Raw genomic sequence first — 22729 nt, forward strand, 5'->3', positions numbered from 1 at the left:
GCGGAACACTTGTGGTGCCATATAAATAAATAATAATAATAGCAAGAACAGAACAACATTTTTTTAATTGGCCAGAAAATTCTTGCAGCTGTTGACTCAGGAGTTGCTACTCCAGAAAGTAATCCCAGGAAACTTGCTTGAACCTGTAACCCGGAGGCGGCTTGCATGTTTGGGCCTGATCAAACTGTCACAACCGGGCACTAGGAATACCAAGAACCGGGGGGGGGTTTAGGATAGCTGTGAAGCAATGACGGGGATGACAGACTAAGGGCCGTATTCAATTAGCGGCAAAAACTGCCATTTTTGACCAAAAAAATGCAAAATTTTTCACCAAAAAAGAGGTGAAAACGGCAACAAGCGAAAAAAAAACTGGAGAAAAGTTTTGTCCAGCCAAGACCAGGAGAAAAAAAATGCAAAATCACAATTTTTGGCTAAAAATGTGGGGATTTCTTTTAAAACCCTTAGGGCACCCCCCCCCTAATGATAAATTGCCAGAAAAAAAATCGACAGCGCAAATTTTGGGCGAAAAAAAAACAAAAACGGGCGTTGTCGTCGATGGTGAAAAAAAAGACCGTTTTTGCCGCTAACTGAATACGGCTCTTAGGGTCATATTCCATTAGATTCGCGTACGCGATAAAGTTTCGCCTGCCATACTTTTCACCCACATCGTGTATTTTAGCTGCGGAAACTAATCGTGCGCGTACCTGCGATTTGCCCTATTCAGTTCCAAAAGATGCGAAAACGCAACCTGGCAAATGCATACCAGGCGAAAAGTGCTGACAGAAATGGGGAAATCTGCCTGACACCCCCTAAATGACGCACTAACATTAGGGATCAATGTACATGCCCCCGAATAGCACTAGTATTTGCACTAGTGCTGAAGAATAGTATTACACAGTTTTTTTTGGAGAAAATAAGTAGTTCTGTCGAATTCTGGGTACTTGAAAATAGGTGCAAGCATGGTTTAAAGTCGCTAAAATAACGTTTAAAAAACTTTAAAAACGCACCTTATCCATACTTGCAGACCCCCCAAAAGTCCATTTCGTTACTTTTTATGTTAGTACGCGCTTTGCGCTTTTTCGGCCCCATTTTCAAAGTGCTTTTTTGGGGTGTTCCTCACTTTTATTAGTTTTTTTTTACGCAGTTATCCTTTGGGGAGGGGCTGTCCCAAGGGTGCAGAGTGGTTTCCCCACCTTTGCACCCCAAAATAGCGATTTTGGGTTTTTTTCCTCCACGTATTCAGAGGCGAATCTTTTTCGCCTATTACATTACATTGCGTTTTCGCGTACGTGAAAAGTGTTTGCAATTCAATAGGGAGATAAGTTTCCGACTGGCGAAAAGTCGCAATCGGCGATCTCGGCTTTTCACTTCTAATTGAATACGGGCCTAAGTCTTCTAATTGCGGCCAAACCCAGGTTTGGCTAGACCTGCCCAGAGGCGCGGAGTCTAACTCACTTGGTGGTTTCTGCAGTGACCCCACCAGTAGGTATTTGGTTTTCGCTGCACCAAGTGAGCAGGTCGCGGCCCTCTGGACAGGTGCCTGGGAGTGACAGAAGACCGTAACAAATATAACGAGAAAATCACTAACACTGGGAACACTAGAAATAACACAAGGAGACTGGGGATGGATAAACATTAAAAATTAACTGAAATTAAGAGGCACTAGAAGCACTGGGAGAGGATGTTCCAGAGGTAGGCTTGCTCAGGAAAACAAAGGGAATAACCTTGGAGTTGCAGTTGACACACTGGAGCCCCTGACACAAACTGGTAAAGGGAGTGAGTACGCGGGAATACACTTGAGACGCACGGGAGGAGCAGGGATGAGCTTGTACTGTGTTTTGGGTATTGAGTACATAAAAATGCACTGGGGACGCACCAGGTGTGCGGGAACGGACTTGTACTGAAACACAGGAACAGAGGTCCTGATTCAGAGTCGGACGCTCTGACAGAGCGCTCGCTCTGAACCAGGGCCGTCCTTCTTGATTTTTCGAGCGGCCTCCTGTCCGCTCGTATAGCTGTGGGTGACCACCCACAGCTATAGCGAGCGGCCAGGAAGATGGTCGCGATGGTCAAGACCATTACGACCATCGGGCTTGCGATGAGACCCTTGTGACAGGGTCTCGTGGCCGCAAACCCTAGAGTGCTTTCGGCTCAAACAGAGCCAAAAGCACTCCCACTGACATCACTTGGCCAGCCACCCCCCCCCGGCCCGCCCACCAAAAGGGGGTTGCTGTCACTCAACATCGACAGCACGCCCCCTTTGGAACGAGACCCGGAGCGCCGGTTTGCCCGTCGCTATCCGGGTCTTGCGCATGCGCACTGGGCCACCATCGACCCGCTTGCGGGCGCTCAGCGCTCACGAGCGGGTCTGAATCAGGCCCAGAGTACACACAGATGCACCGGGGTCGTACTGGAGGTGCAGAGATGAACTTGCACTGAGACACAGGAACTTAGTACACAAAGGCCCTGATTCAGAGCCGGACGCTCTGACCAGAGCGCTCGCTCTGAATCAGGGCACACCTCCATAAATATGGAGCGTCCTCCTGGACGCTCGTATAACTGTGGGTCACCACCCACAGCATATACGAGCGTGCAGGATGATGGTCGCGATGGTCTTGACCATCGCGACCATCACCACTGCGAGCAGAAGCCTGCGGTTGAGTTTCTCAACCGCAAGGCCAGGAGTGATTTTGGCTCTATCAGAGCCAAAATCACTCCCATTGACATCACTAGTGATGTCAGTGGGGCCGGCTTCTGACGGGAGGCGTTCCCTTGGGAACGCCTCCGTCTGGCAGGCACGCCCCCGGCACTCCCACCATAGGGGGCATGCTGTCAATCAACATCGACAGCACGCCCCCTTTGATCAGACACTACGAGCGAAGGAAAGTCCTTTGCTCGTCGCGTCTCGCGCATGCGCAGGACGGAGCTCCCTCCGTCGTGCGCATGCGCATTGCAGACCATCGACCCACTTGCGAGCGGACAGCCGCTCGCGAGTGGGTCTGAATCAGGGCCAAAGATGCTACTTGAGGCGCACTGGAGATGCGGACACTGACTGGTACAGGAACACAGGTAGTGAGTACTCGGAGGTCACAGAAGACAACAGGAAGCCAGAAACACTGAGGAAAGTAATACAGCCTCTGGAACATAAGAAGGTTGTCACAGGGAAACAGCGACATACAGACGTACAGTGATGTTGTTCAGGCAACTTCCTGTAGCAGGAGTCGGACCTAAATACCCCTAGGCAGTTGGTCATTGGATCGTGAGATCAGCTGAGAGACCGCAGGACTGCCATTGGAGGAGCCTGATCAGGTGAGATGAACTAACATGGCTGCGCCCATGCCCGCCACCACGGGCACCAGGACACACACATGGAAGTCCTAGCGGACACCGTGGAGAATACTCAGCCATAACTCACCACTACCTCTGGCGTCCAAACGCCTCAGAGCTGAAGAACGCCAGTTCAGCGGTGACTAAAGGCCGATCCCAGGCCGCATCCTGACAAAATCTATATCTTTCTGTTATCACCCAGTCTTATTGTATTACTGTTTGATCCCAATTGTAAAGCGCAACAGAATATGGGGGCGCGATATAAGTAACTGATAAATAAACTGCTAATAAAATTGATGGAGGTAAGGCAACTGCTCAGAGACTAGCGTTCCCGCTAGGCTGTTTTAGCGGGGTGCCGCGCCCTGACGGATTTCAAAAAGGCAGAATGTGCCATGCCTTTTTTTGCGGTGCCCCGCTAAAACATCATGGCAGGTGCCGTCCCCACCCACAGCACGCGGGTGAGAAAAATAGCGGTGCGCACGGCATCTATTCACAGAGAGAGGAGAGTTTGGGGGCAGCCCTGCATGTTCGTAAGTGCTGGACACTCCTCAAGAGTGATGAAAAGGGGGCGCATCTTAACAGACTCCCCCTTTTCTCATTAACATGCCCCCTTCCCTTTCCCTGCCCGGCACTGGACCTAGAGTGAACACTAGAGGCGTCATAGTTTCTGCGCTGTTGGAATGCAGCAGTCGGAAGTTCGGGTTCCTGGGCGGTAGAGGAAGCATAGGCCAGCGCAAACATTTAGCCTGCGGGTCAGTATATAAGGGCATAACAGTAATTGTTATGTGATTAGTCTTCTCATGAATGCTTGCATCCTAATTCCTGTGCCTGCCAGCAGTGCCTTACATACTCATTATCAGACTCTGGTTCAGACCAGCATCTGCCCTGATTACTTATTACAACTTTAATAGACCGCGGGCCAAACCTGACCTGTTTCTGCCTTTGCCCTGCAGGCTTGGATATTCTGTTACCAGACCTTTTAGACTGGACCGGGCCTGCTTTCTGCATTTGTCCCACACACAGATAATCTGTTATCAGGCCCTGGACAGAACTGGATTTGCCATCTGTCTGACATCACTGTGTCTGTCTACTGTTCACGATAAGACGGCTGAGGCCCTGATTCAGAGCTGGACGCTCTGACAGAGCGCTCGCTCTGAATCTGGGCCAGTCTTTTTTTTTTTTTTTTTAGAACGGCCTCCTGGCCGCTCACATAGCTGTCGGTGACCACCCACAGCTATAGCGAGCGGCCAGGAAGATGAACGCGATGGTCAAGACTATCGCGACCATCGGGCTTGCGATGAGACCCTTGTGGTAGGGTCTCGTTGCCGCAAGCCCCAGAGAGATTTCGGCTCTAACAGAGCCGAAATCTCTCCCACTGACATCACTCGTGATGTCAGTGGGGCCGCCCCCAAACGGAGATGTTCACCTGGGAACGCCTCAGTTTGGGCAGCCACTCCCCCGGCCCGCCCACCAAAGGGGGCGTGCTGTCACTCAACATCGACAGCACGCCCCCTTTGGTACGAGACCCGGAGTGACGGTTTGCCCGTCGCTATCCGGGTCTTGCGCATGCGCACGATGGAGCCGGCTCCGTCGTGCGCATGCGCACAGGGCCACCATCGACCCGCTTGCGAGTGCATAGCACTCGCGAGCGGGTCTGAATCAGGCCCTGAGTCTCACGCTACCAGCTTCTGTGGATCAACTGTTCCTAGAAAACAGGTGAACAGGTGAGAGACTGGATTATTTCTTTGGACATTTGTATATTCAGGCTTTTCTGTGCAAAGGAATCCTGTTATTATATTAAATTAATAATTTCTAGTATGCAAGTGACACTGAGTCAAATAGGTACCATCCTTGCCAATCCCACAGCACGTCCGTCTGCTTTTCTCCCTTTACTTACAGATTGGCCAATAACCTCACACATGCAGAGGTGGAGGTTTTAGGCCAACATAGTTCATAGATATGTAAAAGAGTTTGTGACACAGGCTACGTTTCCTGAGGAAGCAAGAGGTAAATTGTGAAACGCGTAATAGTAGTGGCTGCAACATCCACTTTGGATGATAAATGCTACCTTATATCAGGTATCTTGGAGGCACAAAGGTGAGCAGATAGCATAACCATTCTTAAATCAATTTATCAATCAGAGTACACTATTGTGTTTTTTTATTTTAATTTTTTTGCACATGTTGAACTGATATTCCCTCAACATGGTGTAAAACATTACGATTATTGGAAATCTTGAAACTACCTTTTAGTTGAATGTAATATTTTTACACACTTCACTGTACCAGGGATTTGTAACTCCAGGGGGGAATATTTCAATCGATTTGAATCGCATTCAAATCAATCTAAATTAATGTTGTATTTCTGGGGCTATATCAAACATTTACTGATACCACTTTTACACCAGAGCAAAAACCTGGGTTTTTGTTGGGTCTACCCGGATCGCAGTTCAGTGTAAAAGGGTCCCTGAAAAACAGCCCGGGTCAAGTGACCCTGCAATCCAACCCAGGTAACTATCAGGGTCAGACCCAGGATGGACCTGGGTAATGGTGCAGTGTAAACTGCGCAACCCAGGTTATCCGACCTGGGTCATGCCTAAAATGAGCTGACTGGTGATTGTGGAGCAGCCACCTCCCACTTTTTATGACCTCACACGTTTAGCAGGGCAGACCCAGGTTCAGTGTGAACGGGGCTGACCTGAGAATAACCCAGATCGATGGTGCTGTGTAAATGGTGTCTGACTGGGTTGGATGCATGTCTGAAAATCCAGGTTGGATCTGGGTTTTTGGTGGAAGAGCAGTATGACAGACATTTTTTTTTCACCCATATGCCATAGCTACGACCGAGGTTATTTTATTCTAAAACTGCAACATATGCGTCTGATTTAAGACAGCAAAACACATGCAGTACCCTCATGACCCCCGCTATCGAAATGCATCTCAGACCACTTTGCTTATGTGTAACATTTGCATTTATTATTAGTCATCAATTTAAATGCTGAAACCTCTCTCACGCAGCACAATCCCCCACCCCCCATAATGCATACGTAAGAAAAACAAAAGAAAGATTAAATACAATTAATTCTTAATACAAACTGATTAACTCTCGCAGCAGCATATTAGGTGGAGAAGGTGGAGTAGCATCAGTCAGAGGGCCTGATTCAGACCAGCTCGCGAGCGCTATGCGCTTGCAAGCGGGTCGATGGTGGCCCAGTGCGCATGCGCACGACGGAGCCGGCTCCATCACGCGCATGCGCGAGACCTGGATAGCGACGGGCAAACCGTCGCTCCGGGTCTCGTACCAAAGGGGGCGTGCTGTCGATGTTGAGTGACAGCATGCCCCCTTTGGTGGGCGGGCCGGGGGAGTGGCTGCCCAAACGGAGGCGTTCCCATGTGAACGCCTCCGTTTGGGGGCGGCCCCACTGACATCACGAGTGATGTCAGTGGGAGAGATTTTGGCTCTTTGAGAGCCGAAATCTCTCTGGAGCTTGCGGCAACGAGACCCTACCACAAGGGTCTCGTCGCAAGCCCGATGGTCGCGATGGTCTTGACCATCGCGACCATCTTCCTGGCCTCTCGCTATAGCTGTGGGTGGTCACCCACAGCTATGCGAGCGACCAGGAGGCCGCTCTAAAAAACAAGAAGGCCGGCCCTGATTCAGAGCGAGCGCTCTTTCAGAGCGTCCGGCTCTGAATCAGGGTCAGAGTCAGCATGGGGTACACAAGAGGCCAGTCAGATGTATACGTGCATGGCCATCTTTAAGGTTTTCTTACACAGCTAGACACAGCCGTTCTGCACTCCGGTCTAATGACCGGATATTGTCATCACAGAAAATGACGCTGGATACTCACATACTGCTGACATTGAGCCTTATCCAGAGTTGGACAAAAACATAAATTGAATCTTTTTAACATTTCTTTCTATAGCGCAAAAATATTCTGTTCCGTTTTACAATTGAGAGCAAAAAAGTAAAAAAAAAAAACGACACTTGTTAATAACAGACAATGAGGTAAGAGGGCTCTGTACCTGATTCAGCAAGGAACGCACAGGAGAGAACGCACGCACTTGGCTGATGTTTATGCACTGCGCATGCACAAACTAGCCAGTGCGATCAGGTTAGGGTACGCAGACTACACGCAGTGTGTACGCAGACCCTACCGAAATTGATTGACAGGAACTGCCGTTTGTGAGTGGTCACGAGCCATACCGTAAGCTGTACACAGGAAGCGGACAAATTCCTGCGGTAGGTCAGGTCAACCACCATTGCACTAAGGGGTCCGATGGTTCTCGATGTTACCGATGTTTACGCTATCTTGTGTGTTGATCAGGCTGTGAGTAAAGGGAGATGGGCGGCTTAGTATGAGGCTGGGCGTCTGCACCTTGTGCCGCGGTCTCCGTGCGTATGCATTGATTAGCATATACTCGTGTGCGTCTGCTAGCGTGCGTTCCTGAATCATACTCTCTTTCCGCAAGCTTACAATCTACCATCGGGTGATTACATGTGGCTGCACAACTTTCAAGACAAGAAATATTGCCCAGAACACACAAAGTGGTTGGGAATTGCTCTGGAACCCCTGCACCCCCCCCCCCTTCCCAAGGGCTAATTAAGCAATTGGAGGTTTTCAATTAGCTTACTTAGGGCCTGATCCAGCAGTGAACGGAGGATCCTTTTTCTGAAACGGAGGCATGTTGCCGCCATTGCAGGGGAGGGAAGAAGCTAGGATCTCCGTCGGCTGACGGAGATTTCCTGGCCTCTTCCCTAAACTACGGCGGCCGGTTGCAGGATCCCATGGGTCACCGCAGCCGGCCGATGGTACGCAGATTAACCGATGCTGCGTTGGACAATGCAGCTCAGTTAAGTAATGCACAGGAGGCGTGGTGCCTCTTGTGCATTACCATATCTGCAAGGATCGCAATTGCAAAGCTGCCTGCGTGCATACATCATATCTATAGGCTGCGTGCATACATCATATATCTATAGCCTGCGTACATACATCATACATCTATAGCCTGCGTGCAGGGCCGGCCCTAGCCCAAATTTTTTGGTAAGCGAGTAGGTTTTTTGGCGCCCCCCCTATGCAGTGCCCGCGGTAGTGGTCACCCCTGTGCAGTACCCCTTGTGCCCCCATTAGTAAGCTTATACAGTGCCCCCAGTAGTAGTCCCCCCCCTTGTAGTAGTCCCCCCATTGTTGTGCCCCTAGTGGAGGTTTCCCCCCCATGTAGTGCCCCCAGTAGTAGTCCCCCCCAGTAGTAATCCTCCCTTCAAGTGCCCCCAGTAGTAGCCCCCCTTCAAGTGCCCCCAGTAGTAGTGCCCCCAATAGTAATCCCCCCTTCAAGTGCCCCCAGTAGTCCCCCCTTCTAGTTCCCCCAGTAGTAATCCCCCCTTCAAGTGCCCCAGTAGTAATCCTCCATTCTAGTGCCTCCTGTAATCCCCCTTCAAGTTCCCCCAGTAGTAATCCCCCCTTCAAGTACCCCCAGTAGTAATCCCCCCTTCAAGTACCCCCAGTAGTAATCCCCCTTCAAGTGCCCCAGTAGTAATCCCCCTTCAAGTGCCACAGTAGTAATCCCCCCTTCCTGTGCCCCCAGTAGTAATCCCCCCCTTCAAGTGCCCCCAGTAGTAATCCCCCTTCAAGTGCCCAAGTAGTAATCCTCCCTTCTAGTGCCCCCTGTAATCCCCCTTCAAGTTCCCCCAGTAGTAATCCCCCCTTCAAGTACCCCCAGTAGTAATCCCCCCTTCAAGTGCCCCCAGTAGTAATCCTCCCCTTCAAGTGCCCCCAGTAGTAATCCCCCCTTCAAGTGCCCCAGTAGTAATCCTCCCTTCTAGTGCCCCCTGTAATCCCCCTTCAAGTTCCCCCAGTAGTAATCCCCCCTTCAAGTTCCCCCAGTAGTAATCCCCCCTTCAAGTTCCCCCAGTAGTAATCCCCCCTTCAAGTTCCCCCAGTAGTAATCCCCCCTTCCTGTGCCCCCAGTAGTAATCCCCCCTTCCTGTGCCCCCAGTAGTAATCCCCCCCTTCAAGTGCCCCCAGTAGTAATCCCCCCTTCCTGTGCCCCCAGAAGTAATCCCCCCCTTCAAGTGCCCCCAGTAGTAATCCCCCTTCAAGTGCCCCAGTCGTAATCCTCCCTTCTAGTGCCCCCTGTAATCCCCCTTCAAGTTCCCCCAGTAGTAATCCCCCCTTCAAGTACCCCCAGTAGTAATCCCCCCTTCAAGTGCCCCAGTAGTAATCCTCCCTTCTAGTGCCCCCTGTAATCCCCCTTCAAGTTCCCCCAGTAGTAATCCCCCCTTCAAGTACCCCCAGTAGTAATCCCCCCTTCAAGTGCCCCAGTAGTAATCCTCCCTTCTAGTGCTCCCTGTAATCCCCCTTCAAGTTCCCCCAGTAGTAATCCCCCCTTCAAGTGCCCCCAGTAGTAATCCCCCTTCAAGTGCCCCCAGTAGTAATCCCCCCTTGTAGCCCCCCCCCAGTAGAGACACACGTTCTAAAAAACAAAACAAAAAAAAACCACTTACCTGAATCCCCCGCTCCTGCTCCCTAAGCCAAGGGCGTAACCAGATATGCGGGCCCCATAGCAAAATTTCCTTGGGGCCCCCAAAGGTCTACCTATACAGTGCCCCTGTAGTTGTGCTCATTATGCAATACCCGCTGTAGTAGTGCCCCTTATACAATGCCCCCAGTAGTTGTGCCCATTAGGCAATGCCCCCTGTAGTTGTGCCCATTATGCAATGCCCCTGAAGTTGTGCCCATTATGCAATGCCCCCTGTAATAGAGCCCCTTATGCAGTGCCCCTTATACAGTGCCCATTATGCAGTGCCCCCTGTAATGCCACTTATGCTGTGCCCCTGGTAATGTCCCACATGCTGTGCCCCCGGTAATGCCCCACATGCTGTGCCCCCGGTAATACCCCACATGCTGTGCCCCCGGTAATGCCCCACATGCTGTGCCCCCTCCACTGTGCAGTACTTACCTGTCTTCAAGCTTGTCAGCGCTCCAGCTTTGCTCCGGCATCTGTGCCTGCTAGATCCAGCAGGTGCGCAGGCTCCTCACATGTCGGGTGATGTAGGTGACGTCATCACATCACCCACACACCCGCGCACTGCATCACTGGGAATGCTGGCCTCTGAAGCGAGCAGAGGTGTCTTTAGTCTCTGATCGATTCAGAGACCAGTGTTCCCAGTTGCACCAGCTACAGAGGGTCAGGGGGGCTCTTGCTGGGCTGGCGGGCCCCCAAGCCGCCAGGCCCCATAGCAAGCGCACCCCCTGTAGTTTCGCCACTGCCCTAACTCTAACCCGCCCTCTCCGGTGGCTAAACCTAACCTTCCCCGTAGTGCCTAACCTCTAACACTAACCCTCCCACTAACCCTGCTACTTACCTTCAGGATGCCGGCGGTCGGGATGCCACCACCTGGTTTCTGACAGGTGTCAGGATTCTGGCACCAGTATTCTAAGCGCCAGCATCCCATGTACCAGAATATTGACCACATCCCTACCCCTGCACACTCAAGTACCTCTCACCCTGCACCCCCCTCCCCACAAGGGGTGTATCTATAATTGGTGCAGCGTGTGCGGGGAACACGGGCCCCTGGGTCCAGGGGGGCCCCACACCGCACACCCTGTACCAATAATCTTACTTACCTCTCTGGAGTCTCACGTCGGCGCAGGGGTCCGGCTCTGTAATACAACTGGAAAATGACCACAGCGGCCATTTTCCCATAGTTTGCGCATGCGCAGTACAGGGAAAATGCCCGCCATGGCCATATACCCAGCGACCTGTGCAAACACTATATACTCTGGGCACACTCTAGTGCCCAGAGTCTATAACTCCGGCGCTGGCCACGCACAGCTCAGTGCGCTGCTGGCCGCCGGGCGGAGAGGAGGGGGCCTGTGTCGGAGACTGCACACGGAGCCCCTCCTCTCTACAAACGCCCCTGCTCCCAACACTACACTCTACTACCTCTTACTCTGCACCCTCCTCCCCGCCCACACTACACTCTACTACCTCTCACTCTGCACCCTCTCCCTGCCCACACTACACTCTACTACCTCTCACTCTGCACCCTCTTCCCACACACACTACACTTACCTTCTCTGGCCGGCTTCCTTCTTCATGCAGGGGAGCGCAGGAGCCAGCCCAGCGGTCAGAGGATGCAGTGGTTCTTTTCTTTGTTTCTCACACCGCAGAGTTTTCAATGCAGAAAACCCACGTGCATCTTTTTAAATTGGATACCATGGATATTGGGAGCGCGCATGCCCGCGGCAATTCAGAATTGGTCCTCAGAATTTTTTACGTGGGATAACTTGCGGCCACTTGAATATGCCCCTAAGGCACCGATTTATGTACCATCTCATTTTAGGGCTGCAAAGCAGCATCTCTTATTGCCGCTGAGCGTGAGCGCTGATCAATTTATGATCCTAATCATGCTGGGGCATTGGCTCCTATATGAGGTTGTCCTGGCAAAGACCATATCAATGAGATTGCTTTCAGTGCAGTGTAATTGACGATCCCAGTTTATCACCCCAATTGACCTAATTGCACCTGCATGTCCCCAAATCATTGAATGCGCCGATAGCTTGTCAGGGGAGGGATCTGACAAAATCCTGGCCTCTACTTCTACCAAAGTGGTACGGTGGCCATTGGCTGTTAGTGCCATCCTTACAGAAAGTGCACTTTTAGAGGTTAGTAAATTACTGCAGGTCGCTGTAGACTGCAGTTTGCTAGAAAAAAAATGATGGAGACAGTGTTGTTGAGCCTTATTTTGGTTAAAGCATGAGATATCTACGCTATTCATGCAAAATGCAGCATGGCCCGGCTGTCGCGCCATCGCTGCTGTCATCAGCAAGTGCGTATGCACATGCCAATGCTGGGAACTGCTGCATCACACGTTGGCTTGGTACACAACATTAAGGCCTTGATTCAAAGCCGCTCGTAAGCGGCAGTACGCTCGTTCCGAGCGATGTTCGCCCATCTGCGCATGCGTACGGTTTATAATACTCATGCGCGAACCAGTCAGTGCGGCCGAAAATCATTTGTTCGCTATATAGCGAATGCCTGCTACTTTGAGTGACAGGATGAGGCGTATGTGGGTGGTAACAGGGGAAGGTGCTTGAAAACGGGGAGTGGAGATCCGATCGCAGGCGTGCTTAAAGGTCAAAACGGGCGTTTTATGGGTGTGCATAATTAATACAGCAGCGTGATTGACCACGTCACTGGGTTATTTTATAGTTAGAACTGCTCGCAAGATTGTGGTAGGAAAAACCAACCACAAGAATAGCAAGCAGTTCATACGCTGTTCGATGTACTCGATTAATCTAATAAATAGCGGACATGACGTATGATGCGAGCGGCCAGGGGGCGTATTTTTCAAATAAACGTCTGTATGTTTTGTTCGCTCGTTCAGACATGGAGGCGTCAACAGACCGCAAAGAGCGAACGGTTCATTTGAATAGCCACCCCCTTTTTCTGAACGAGCGAGCGCTAATTGCGTCCGGCTCTGAATCAAGGCCTAAGTGTGCACCCACCATAAGAAAGTAAAACAAAAACCCACTACATCTGTAATACTAGTTATGGCCATTAGGTGGTGATGTGGAGCAGAGAATGATGCACTTTGTATATGTTTGAATTAAATTGTTTATTAACATTTTTCTCATATGGCGGCAGCACATTCCGTTGTGCTTTACAATTGCTCGCAAGATTACTAAATACATCACATGAAAGACCAGATTACCATTATTATAATTCTCATTTGTATTAGTAGTCGTTTATATAATGACAGAATATTTTGCAGCCTTGTGAAGCAGTTATGCTAGCCACTTTGTAACTTTGCGGTCAATCATAGTGAAACCTTCATTTTACATTCCCTGATTTTACCTGTTTTGTGGATTTTTTATTATTTTCATGGTCCTTTCATACACTGAGGTTCCCATTACAGTCCAGGTTTTTCGCCATTACAGTCCAGATCATATGGATATCCATGCTTGAGCCCAGATGGTTAAATCAAATTGACTGAGGTACTAATTAAGTCACCTACGCTCAAGCATGGCTATCCTTAAAACCTGGACTGTAATGAGGTAGTTTGGGTACCTCTGCGTTAATGCATTTCAGTGGGCCCATTTCCTTGACTATAGTGAATCAATATACACTCCACTGTGACACAATTTAAGCTACACAATCTGCTGTGTGCACATACGCTAATGCTGCAGGAGGCATCTGAAGTAAAAAGACTCCTCCGCCAGCATCTCAGATCCGACGCCTGTGTCCGAAGACGCAGGATCGGGTGAAAATCGCGTCCATCAATCGCAATGTTTGCAGCATTGGCCATTTGAGTGAGGCTAAGGCTACTCAGATTGGCCGCTTCATCTGCCCTGCCGAGGCCAGTAAATCTGTGTCTAAAGTAGGGGTGTGCACCGGCCACTTTTCGTGTTTTGTGTTTTGGTTTTGGATCTGGATCTTTCTTCGTGTTTTGGATCTGGATTGGTTTTGCCAAAACCACCCTTCCGTGTTTTGGGTTCTGGGTTTTGTGTTTTGGATCTGGATTTTTTCTTAAAAAATAAAAAAAAACGCTAAAATCACATAAAATGGGCCTTTTTTTGTTCCTACGCTATTAATAACCCCAATAACATTAATTTCCACTAATTTCCACTCTATTCTGAACACCTCACACCTCACAATATTGTTTATAGGCCAAAAGGTTGCACCGAGGTAGCTGGATGACTATGCTAAGCGACACAAGTGGGCGGCACAAACACGTGGCCCATCTAGGAGTGGCACTGCAGTGGCAGACAGGAAGCCAATCAGCGTTATGGTGCCCATTTGCATGTAGCATGAACCCGGGAGATCCATGCTACATGCATCTGTGTGATTGGCACAGAGCAATGACAGGTCCGTGAGACCCGTCTGTGCTGCTGTGGTAAAAAAAAAAAAAAAACCTGTGTAAAAAAAAATGGCGTGCACCCCCCCAGAAAAGAGCAACCAGCCCCGGGCATTAGTAACCCAGTGCTGGGTGTGCTTAAATACAGGGGACAAATGACATAGGGGTCCCCTGTACTTAAGCACAACCAGCACCGGGCTAGTCAGAACCAGCGCTGGTTGCCAAAATACGGGGAACAAACGACGTAGGGGTCCCCCGTATTCTGCGCAACCAGCTCTGGGCTCTGATCCGGTCCTGGTTCTGGAAATACAGGGGAAAAAAATTAGTAGGGTTCCCCTGTATGTCCCCTGTATGTTGTAGTCAATGGTGGGAACCGCAGGGTAAACTTTAATAACCTTGTGGCTCCCACCATTGACTACAATGGAGGGAGCCGTTCATTGGCTGAGAGACGGGAGATGACCTCTCTCAGCCAATGAACGCTTAGCAGCGGGGTTTCCATGGTGATACCCCGCCGCTAAGCTCTCATTCGGGAAGTACCGTTCTATAGAACGGTACTAAGTTCGTGGATCGCGTTTTCGTTTTTTTTTTTGCCAAGTCCGGGGATGCCTACTTTGGAACGAAGAGGACAGAACCTCGCATAGGAGATGGTGAGTATGTTTTTTTTCACAGGTTCCAAGTGGACCGATGCTACAGGTTACATAGGTGAGTATGTGTACATGTGTGTGTGTGTGTGTGTGTATGTTTAATAAACTTATACTGTCACGGTGTGTGTGTCCTGTGTTTTTTTTTTTTTAATATTTACAGGTGAACTACAGGTACTAGTGGGCCCTTAATAACCTGCATGCTGGTACTTGTGGTTCTCCAAGTACCAGCATGCGGGGCAGGCTAGCTGGGACTTGCAGTTCTACTTGTAAAGACAATGTTTGATATTCTTTATTTACACCACACCACACAATCAACCCGCCACCCACCGCCACCAGGGGTGGCGGGGATAGCCCCGGGCTATCAGCCTGGGCCTGGGGTGCCCTGGAGAGGGTGACCCCTTTATTGGGGGGGTCCCCAGCTCTCCAGGGATCCCTGGCCTGGGCTGACTAGTGGTCAGGGCTGATGCTGCGGCTGGGGGGCCCGGTGAAAGGGCTCCCCTGGCTGTGGCATCAGCCCCCCGCTAGAAAAAGTCCAGTGCTGGTTCTGGAACATACAGGGGAACCCTACAAATTTTTTTCCCCTGTATTTCCAGAACCAGGACCGGATCAGAGCCCAGAGCTGGTTGCGCAGAATACGGGGGACCCCTACGTCGTTTGTCCCCCGTATTTTGGCAACCAGCGCTGGTTCTGACTAGCCCGGTGCTGGTTGTGCTTAAGTACAGGGGACCCCTACGTCGTTTATCCCCTGTATTTAAGCACACCCAGCACTGGGTCACTAATGCCCGGGGCTGGTTGCTCTTTTTTTGGGGGCGGGGGCACGCCATTTTTTTTTTTTTTACACAGGTTTTTTTTTTTTTTTTACCACAGCAGTACAGACGGGTCTCACGGACCCGTCAGTGCTCTGTGTCAATGACACAGATGCAAGTAGCACGGATCTCCTGGTCCGTGCATGCATCTGTGTCATTGAAATACACAGCAGCACAGACGGGTCTCACTGACCCATCTGTGCTCTGTGTTACTGTCAGTCACTCAGATGCATGTAGCACAGATCTCACGAGTCCGTGCTACATGCAAATGAGCACCATAATGCTGATTGGCTGAGAGCCGTGACAGACGGCTCTGTCAGCCAATCAGCACTTTGCCCATTAAAGGCAAAGGCATTTTTTTTAAAATGGCCGCTCGAGGCAAAACCTCGAGATCCCACAGCAGATCTCGAGGTTTTGCCTCGGGAGAGGGATCCGGGGCAGACAGGGAGATCCGAGCTTGGGCTCGGATCGCCCCGGATCCCCGAAGTTCGGGTGGGTTCGGTTCTCAGGGAACCGAACCCGCTCATCCCTAGTCTAAAGGCACTCAAACTGGCATCGCCACTCCCAGAAAACAGGTACGACAGGCCCCCGGTGTCCAGGAACGCGGCCCAGCGCCGTGCTGCCCCCAAACAGCCGTAGCCTGTCAATCAGGCTTATGGGGTACTGCTAACAATCTCGCAATACCCGCTCTGCATATATCAGTCCCCTACCCATCGGAGATGTACGCAAACCATGGGGTTAGCGTACAACTCTGAATCAGGCCCAATGTATTGATACGAGCATTGTGACCGACAGAAATTCCATCTGGTCACCGGTCCGGAAGCGGGTTCTTCTGACAGAGAGCAATTCGTTTTCCATTAATTACATGTCACGCAATGAGGTGGAAAATGGGGCTACTACTAAAACACTGGATTTCCCTCAAAGTAACTTTCATAAATATGCCCCATATGGTGTTATAATACAAAACTGTAATCCAGTCATATCCTGGGATTTTACCTCAGAGGAGGAGAAAATGGCTTCCTCTAATTACTGATAATGATATAATCCCTCCGAGACTCCAGGTAGATTGAGGTCCCGGAGGCCTATGCTTGTGTCACCATACATTCCTCTAGAGGAGCGGGTACTGGTATATAATATATTTTGTAATAATAGAAGAAGACTTTGGCTATATATTTGTTTGTATGATGAATGTTGCCCTCATTATCCTGATAATATGAGTCTCTGCATGCATGCTCTAAGTGCCCTGCCTATGAGTTCTGGAGTCCCAAGGATGTTCTGGGAGACCGGGCAAGTATGATAGGTGCTTCTCCATTGCTTGGGCATATATTAAGTGGCTGATTCTGAGTCGGACGCACCGCCGTTGTCGGACGCATTGGAGCTTCCTTTTGAGGCATTTGAGGATACGAGTGAGGAGAGGGGAGGACAAGTCAGAGGAAAGGTAGATCTGAGTATCATCAGCATAGAGATGATATTGAGGTTCAAAGAAGCTGATGAGTTTACCTAGAGAGACGACATATAGAGGGAGAATAGGAGAGGTCTAAGAACAGAACCTTGGGGAACACCTACTGTAAGTGGAAGTGGGGGGGGAGGAGTCATAAGAGGAGACAGAGAAGGATCGGTCATAGAGGCAGGAGGATAGCCAGAAGAGGGCAATGTCATATAGATCAAGGGAGTGAAGGATTTGCAAGAGAAAAGGCTGGTCCACAGTGTCAAAATCAGCAGCAAGGTCGAGGTTAATGAGCAGAGAGTAGTGGTCTTTGGATTTGGCCTCAAGTAGGTCATTGCTGACTTTCGTGAGGGCACTTTCAGTGGAGTGGAGAGAACGGAAGCCAGACTGAAAAGAGTCAAGGAGGAAGTGGGTGGAAAGAAAGGTGGTAAGGCGGTTTTAAACAATATGCTCAAGGGGTTTGGAGACAAGAGGGAGGAGGCAGATGGGTCAGTAGTTGGAGAGATTGTAAGGATCAAGGGTAGATATTTTAAGAATGGTGAGACAAGGGCATTTTTGAATGCAGTGTCTGATGAGAGGGAGAGATTGAGGAGGTGGGCAAGATGGGAACAGGCAGAGGGAGAAAGGTAGCAGAGGAGGCGGAAGGAATAGGATCAAGGGGGGAGGTAAAAGGGGGGCGATCGGATGAGGGCCATGACTTCCTCTCCAGATACAGGGGAGAAGGACATCAGAGTTGGATGGGGAGGGGTGATCAGGGAAAGGAGGGGCAGGAGTGCTGAGAGTCAGTTGGGATATGATGTCCTGACGTATGGTGTCAATTTTAGATGTAAAGTAGGTGGAAAAAGGGCATAAAGCAAAGAGATGCCGGGGGTTTGGGGACTGGGAGGTGATTGAGGTCTTTGAAATATGACTGTTTAGAGAGGGAAAGAGCCGCACTGTAGGATGAGAGGATGAATTTGAAATGGAGGAAGTCTAGAGCGTGATTTTCTCCACTGTATATATATTCACCAAGTCTCAAACAAATCCAATACATACATAAAAGTCGTAACATATATAATGGCACCATTATATCTGGTATGATTTTTATGTATGTATTGCGTAAAAGGGGCATAGCTGTGTGTCATACATGAATAAGGGACACTACTATGTGGTGTAATGTGAATCAGGGTCACCATGTGCGGTGTAATGTGAATAAGATTGTGCTACTGTGTGGCGTAATTTGAATTGGGAATACTAGTGTGTGACCACGGCACCACACCCCTTTCTTTTGAGACTCGTCCACCACTTCTCTAGGACCACTTTAAGCATTGATTGAGTGGAATAAAAGTGGAGATTTAACAGGTGCAGAAATTGAATATTAAAGTAGACTGTTAGTAGACAGATGATGTGAGGCTTGGCAAAAGAGCCAAGGTAATAAGACATTATTTCTAAGTGTAGAGGCAAACTGACATTGGCACAGGTACAGTATGCATTGAGATGTTTGTGATAACCAGACAGCTAGCATAAGTAGTAGCAAGTGAGGCATTAAGTTATTGCCACGACCAAACAGGGAGTCCAGTGATAAATATCCTGGTTATATAGACAGCAGGAGCTTGGAGTAAAGAGATTGTGAAGTCACATTTTATGCTCCAACTTTGTCCATATATTGTTTAGAGGCGGGATGTACTAACCTTGCGAAGTACATCCCGCCAGTCACTGCATCCCTGCTGATCGCATCTTACGATCAGTGATTATTGTTATAGGAAATTTAGCGCCTTCCAAAAGGTGTCGCCATTCCTCTACAGTAGTGCAAAATCTCATAGCCAACTATTCTTGATCCCCTATGGTATAATTCTTCTCAGCCGGGGAAAATTTACGAGAAAATAAACCACAAGGATGATTCTTTCCATCTTCAGACACCTGAGACAGTACAGCTCCCACTCCTACTGAAGAGGCATCAACTTCTAACGTGAGGGGTTTTTCAAGTTGAGGTTGACAAAGAATTGGAGCTGTGGAAAAAGCTGTCTTGAGGGCCTGGAAGGCAGCCACCTCTGCTAGAGGCAAACGAGATGGGTTAGCACCCTTCTTAGTGAGAGCCGTGATGGGAGCGACAATCGTAGAAAAGTTTGCAATGAATCTTCAATAATAATTAGAGAAGCCAAGAAACCGTTGGATGGCCTTCAAGGAGTGCAGTTGGGGCCAGTCTTGGATGACTCTTAGCTTGTCTGAATCCATTTGAAGGGTATTTCCTGATATGATGTGCCCCAAAAATTACACGGAGGACTGTTCAAAAAGTAATTTAGAGATTTTCAATGTACAGATGATGACTTTGAAGACGGGACAAAACCTCTCTGACATGTAGGCGATGGTATTGCAAGTTCTCTGAAAATATTTAAATGTCATCCAGATAGACTACAACACACTTGTAAAGGACATCTTGGAATATTTAATTGACATAACACTGAAAAACTGCATCACCAAGTGCTCATAATGGCCGTCTCGCGTATTAAAAGTGGTTTTCCACTCGTCCCGTTTTGATACGGATTAAATTGTAGGCTCCACTGAGATCCAATTTAGTGAAAATGGATGCTCCACGAACCTTGTCAAAAAGCTTTGAGATGAGTGGCAAAGGATATCTATTTTTCCACTGTGATTTGATTCAGCCCACGGTAGTCTATGCAGGGTCTGAGACCTCCGTCTTTTTTTTCAACAAAGAAGAATCCGGCCCCAGCAGGAGAAGAAGATGGTCTTATAAAACTCTTGGCTAGGTTTTCTTTTATGTAGTCAGACATAGCAGCTATTTCCAGACCCGAAAGAGGGTAGATACGGCCATGAGGTGGCATCTTCCTAGCCTAAGATCGATTCCAAATCCCAAGGGCAATGGGGAGGCAATTTGTCCACAGCTTGTTCACAAAAAACGTCAGCAAAATCTTGGTAAGGTTTAGGCAAATGAGAATCTGGTTTAGAAATTAATTGATCAGACGTAGGAAGCTTCAGGGAAGATTCAGTAGAGACTTGTTGGGTTCGTACTGGAACAACACGAGGAAGGCACTGGTGAAAACAATTGAATCCCCAAGCCAGGATATGCATGGTGGACCAGTCCAGCATGGGGTTGTGGATTTTCAGCCATGGCAGACCTAAATCTAGAGCATGGTGAGTTTTAGGTAGAATCAGGAATTCCTCTTCCTCCTCTTGATGTAGGCCTCCTACCCAAAGTGAAACAGGTAGAGGAACTGAAGACATAACGTCTCCAAGGATGATATTGCCATCTACCCCAGAAAGAGCCAACTTGCTTGGAAGAGGAAGAACTGGAATTCCTAGTATATGTGTCAGAGATTCAGAAATACAATTTCCGGCGGCTCCAGAGTCCACTAAGGCTTTAATATTTTTTGTTTGAGTCTTGAAACAAATAGACACTGGTAGAACTCTATCCAACAAATTGGAAGGCTTAGCTAACACACCCAACTGGATGCTCCCAGAGCCAGTTAGGGTCTCATGTTTGCCGAGAGGAGAGGACAAACTTTAAGAATATGATCAGGGGCCACACAGTAGAGGCAAAGCTTGTTCTGGAATCGGCGGATCCCCTCAGCCAGAGTCAAATGAGACCTGTTGATCTGCATAGGTTCCTCTTTAGTTGGTGATAGAGAGGAAGAACGTGTAGCTGCCAGAAATCGATCCTTGAAATGATCTTCACACCCTTTACTAACCTGCCGTTCTCTGTGGTACAAGTCTATCTTAATACATAACAATATTACTTCCGATAGGGACTCAGGAACATCTTGAGAGGCTAATTCATCCTTCATTCTTTCGGATAACCCATTAAATATTGCTGCCCTAAGCGCCTCATTATTCCACTTTAACTTGGAAGCGATTGTCTGGAATTGAACCACATACTGGCCCATTTTACGTGTCCCTTGTGGAACTCGAAGGAGATCAGAGGAGGCCAAGGCAGTCCGGCCTGGCTCATCGAATATCCTCTTGAACGAACAAATAAAACTTTCAGAATTAGAGACGAGAGGATCAGTTTGCTCCCATAAATGGGAGACCCAGTCCAAGGCGGTCCAGATAGTAACACAAGTTTTTTAGGAGGTATCTCATTATTTTTGAGATATTCATACTATATATATTTTTAGTAATTAATCATTTAGGTTGGTATTATTTATAATTTTTTGAATGTGTTCATGTTATAGTCTCTTTATAAATATCCAAATATCAGCATAGAAGTAATATAAATGATTACTGGATATATGCAATTGTTTTCTATATTATTGATACCTAATATACTGTTATTATAACAACCTATTCTCTTGGCAGTTTAAATTATCATTAACGACTATCAAATCCCCTTACAATCATAAAAGAATGACACACCTCCCTTCCTATTGGATGGGGTTCCGACCACATGACCGTTATTAATGTTTACAGTCTGCCATTCTAGCTGCATGGGAGGAGATCATGTGACCTCCGATGCAACAGGCTTCTATCGATCAGCGTTCCCACGTGACATAGACTATCGCTCTGACTGGAGCGTCATTTCTAAATAAATATTTGGCCGAGCTGGACAATTTGGGTTCAGCCTTGAAAAAAAGCTGTTGTTGACAGTGAAACACGCACGTCGGAATCTCAGCAGGTCCACAATGCTTCTTGTTGAGGAATAAATAGTACCCTACTAGTTAGATTTATGTGCACAATACGAAGCAGGCTCCAATTGCATATACACTATGGAGCTGATGAGTTCCGATATGAAACAACTAATACCCCTTTTACACCGGAGCTAAAACCCGGGTTATTGCTTGGTTAACCCGGGTAGCTCCTTGGTATAAAAGGGGAGTGGGTTGGATCGCCGGGTCGGGTGACCCGGCAATCCAACCCAGGTAACTAGCAGGGTTTAACACGGGCGTAACCCGTGAAACCTGCAGTGTGAACGGCGCGCTCCGAGTTACGATGACCTGGAGCGTGCCGCAAGCCGGCTGATTGGTCCATGTCACAATTGGTGTCTGCGAGTTACCTGTCTCAGGTGGTGATCGGGTTTCAACGGAGGCCAGCATGACTGGAACCACAGATGATGTAGATAGCGCTATTTACAAGACTTGTGTAGCAGTGAAAACTGCCTTTGATGATAAATGACAGGAACTGGAGGAACCGGACTGGCAGGAAGACTTGTTGAATTGAACTGATCAGGGCCGGTTCTAGACATTGTGGAGCTCAGGGCGAAAGTTCACAGTTGCGCATCCCCCCCCCCCCAAAAAAAAACACAAAAAACCCAAAAAGAGACGTTGTAGATGACGTACATCTGCACGCGCTGAAAGCACACGCGCTTCCGGAAAAGGGGGCGTGTCCTTGCGGAACTTCCCCAATTCATCACACTGTGGGGCATGCCCAGCACTAATGAAGGTGCTGGGCTTCCCCCAAGCTCTCCCCTCGTGGCGAATAATTGCCATGTGCAGTAATGCGCCTTACACAGTAATGCCCTTTATAAATACATCATGCCACATGCAGTAATGCCCTTTATAACACATTATGCCACACGCAGTAATGTCCTGTATAACAAATTATGCCACACGCTGTAATGCCCTGTACAACACATTATGCCACACGCTGTAATGCCCTGTACAACACATTATGCCACACACTGTAATGCCCTGTACAACACATTATGCCACATG

This window comes from Taudactylus pleione, unplaced genomic scaffold (genome assembly GCF_031769625.1).
Source record: "Taudactylus pleione unplaced genomic scaffold, aTauple2 ptg000472l, whole genome shotgun sequence".
Taxonomy (NCBI): Eukaryota; Metazoa; Chordata; class Amphibia; order Anura; family Myobatrachidae; genus Taudactylus; species Taudactylus pleione.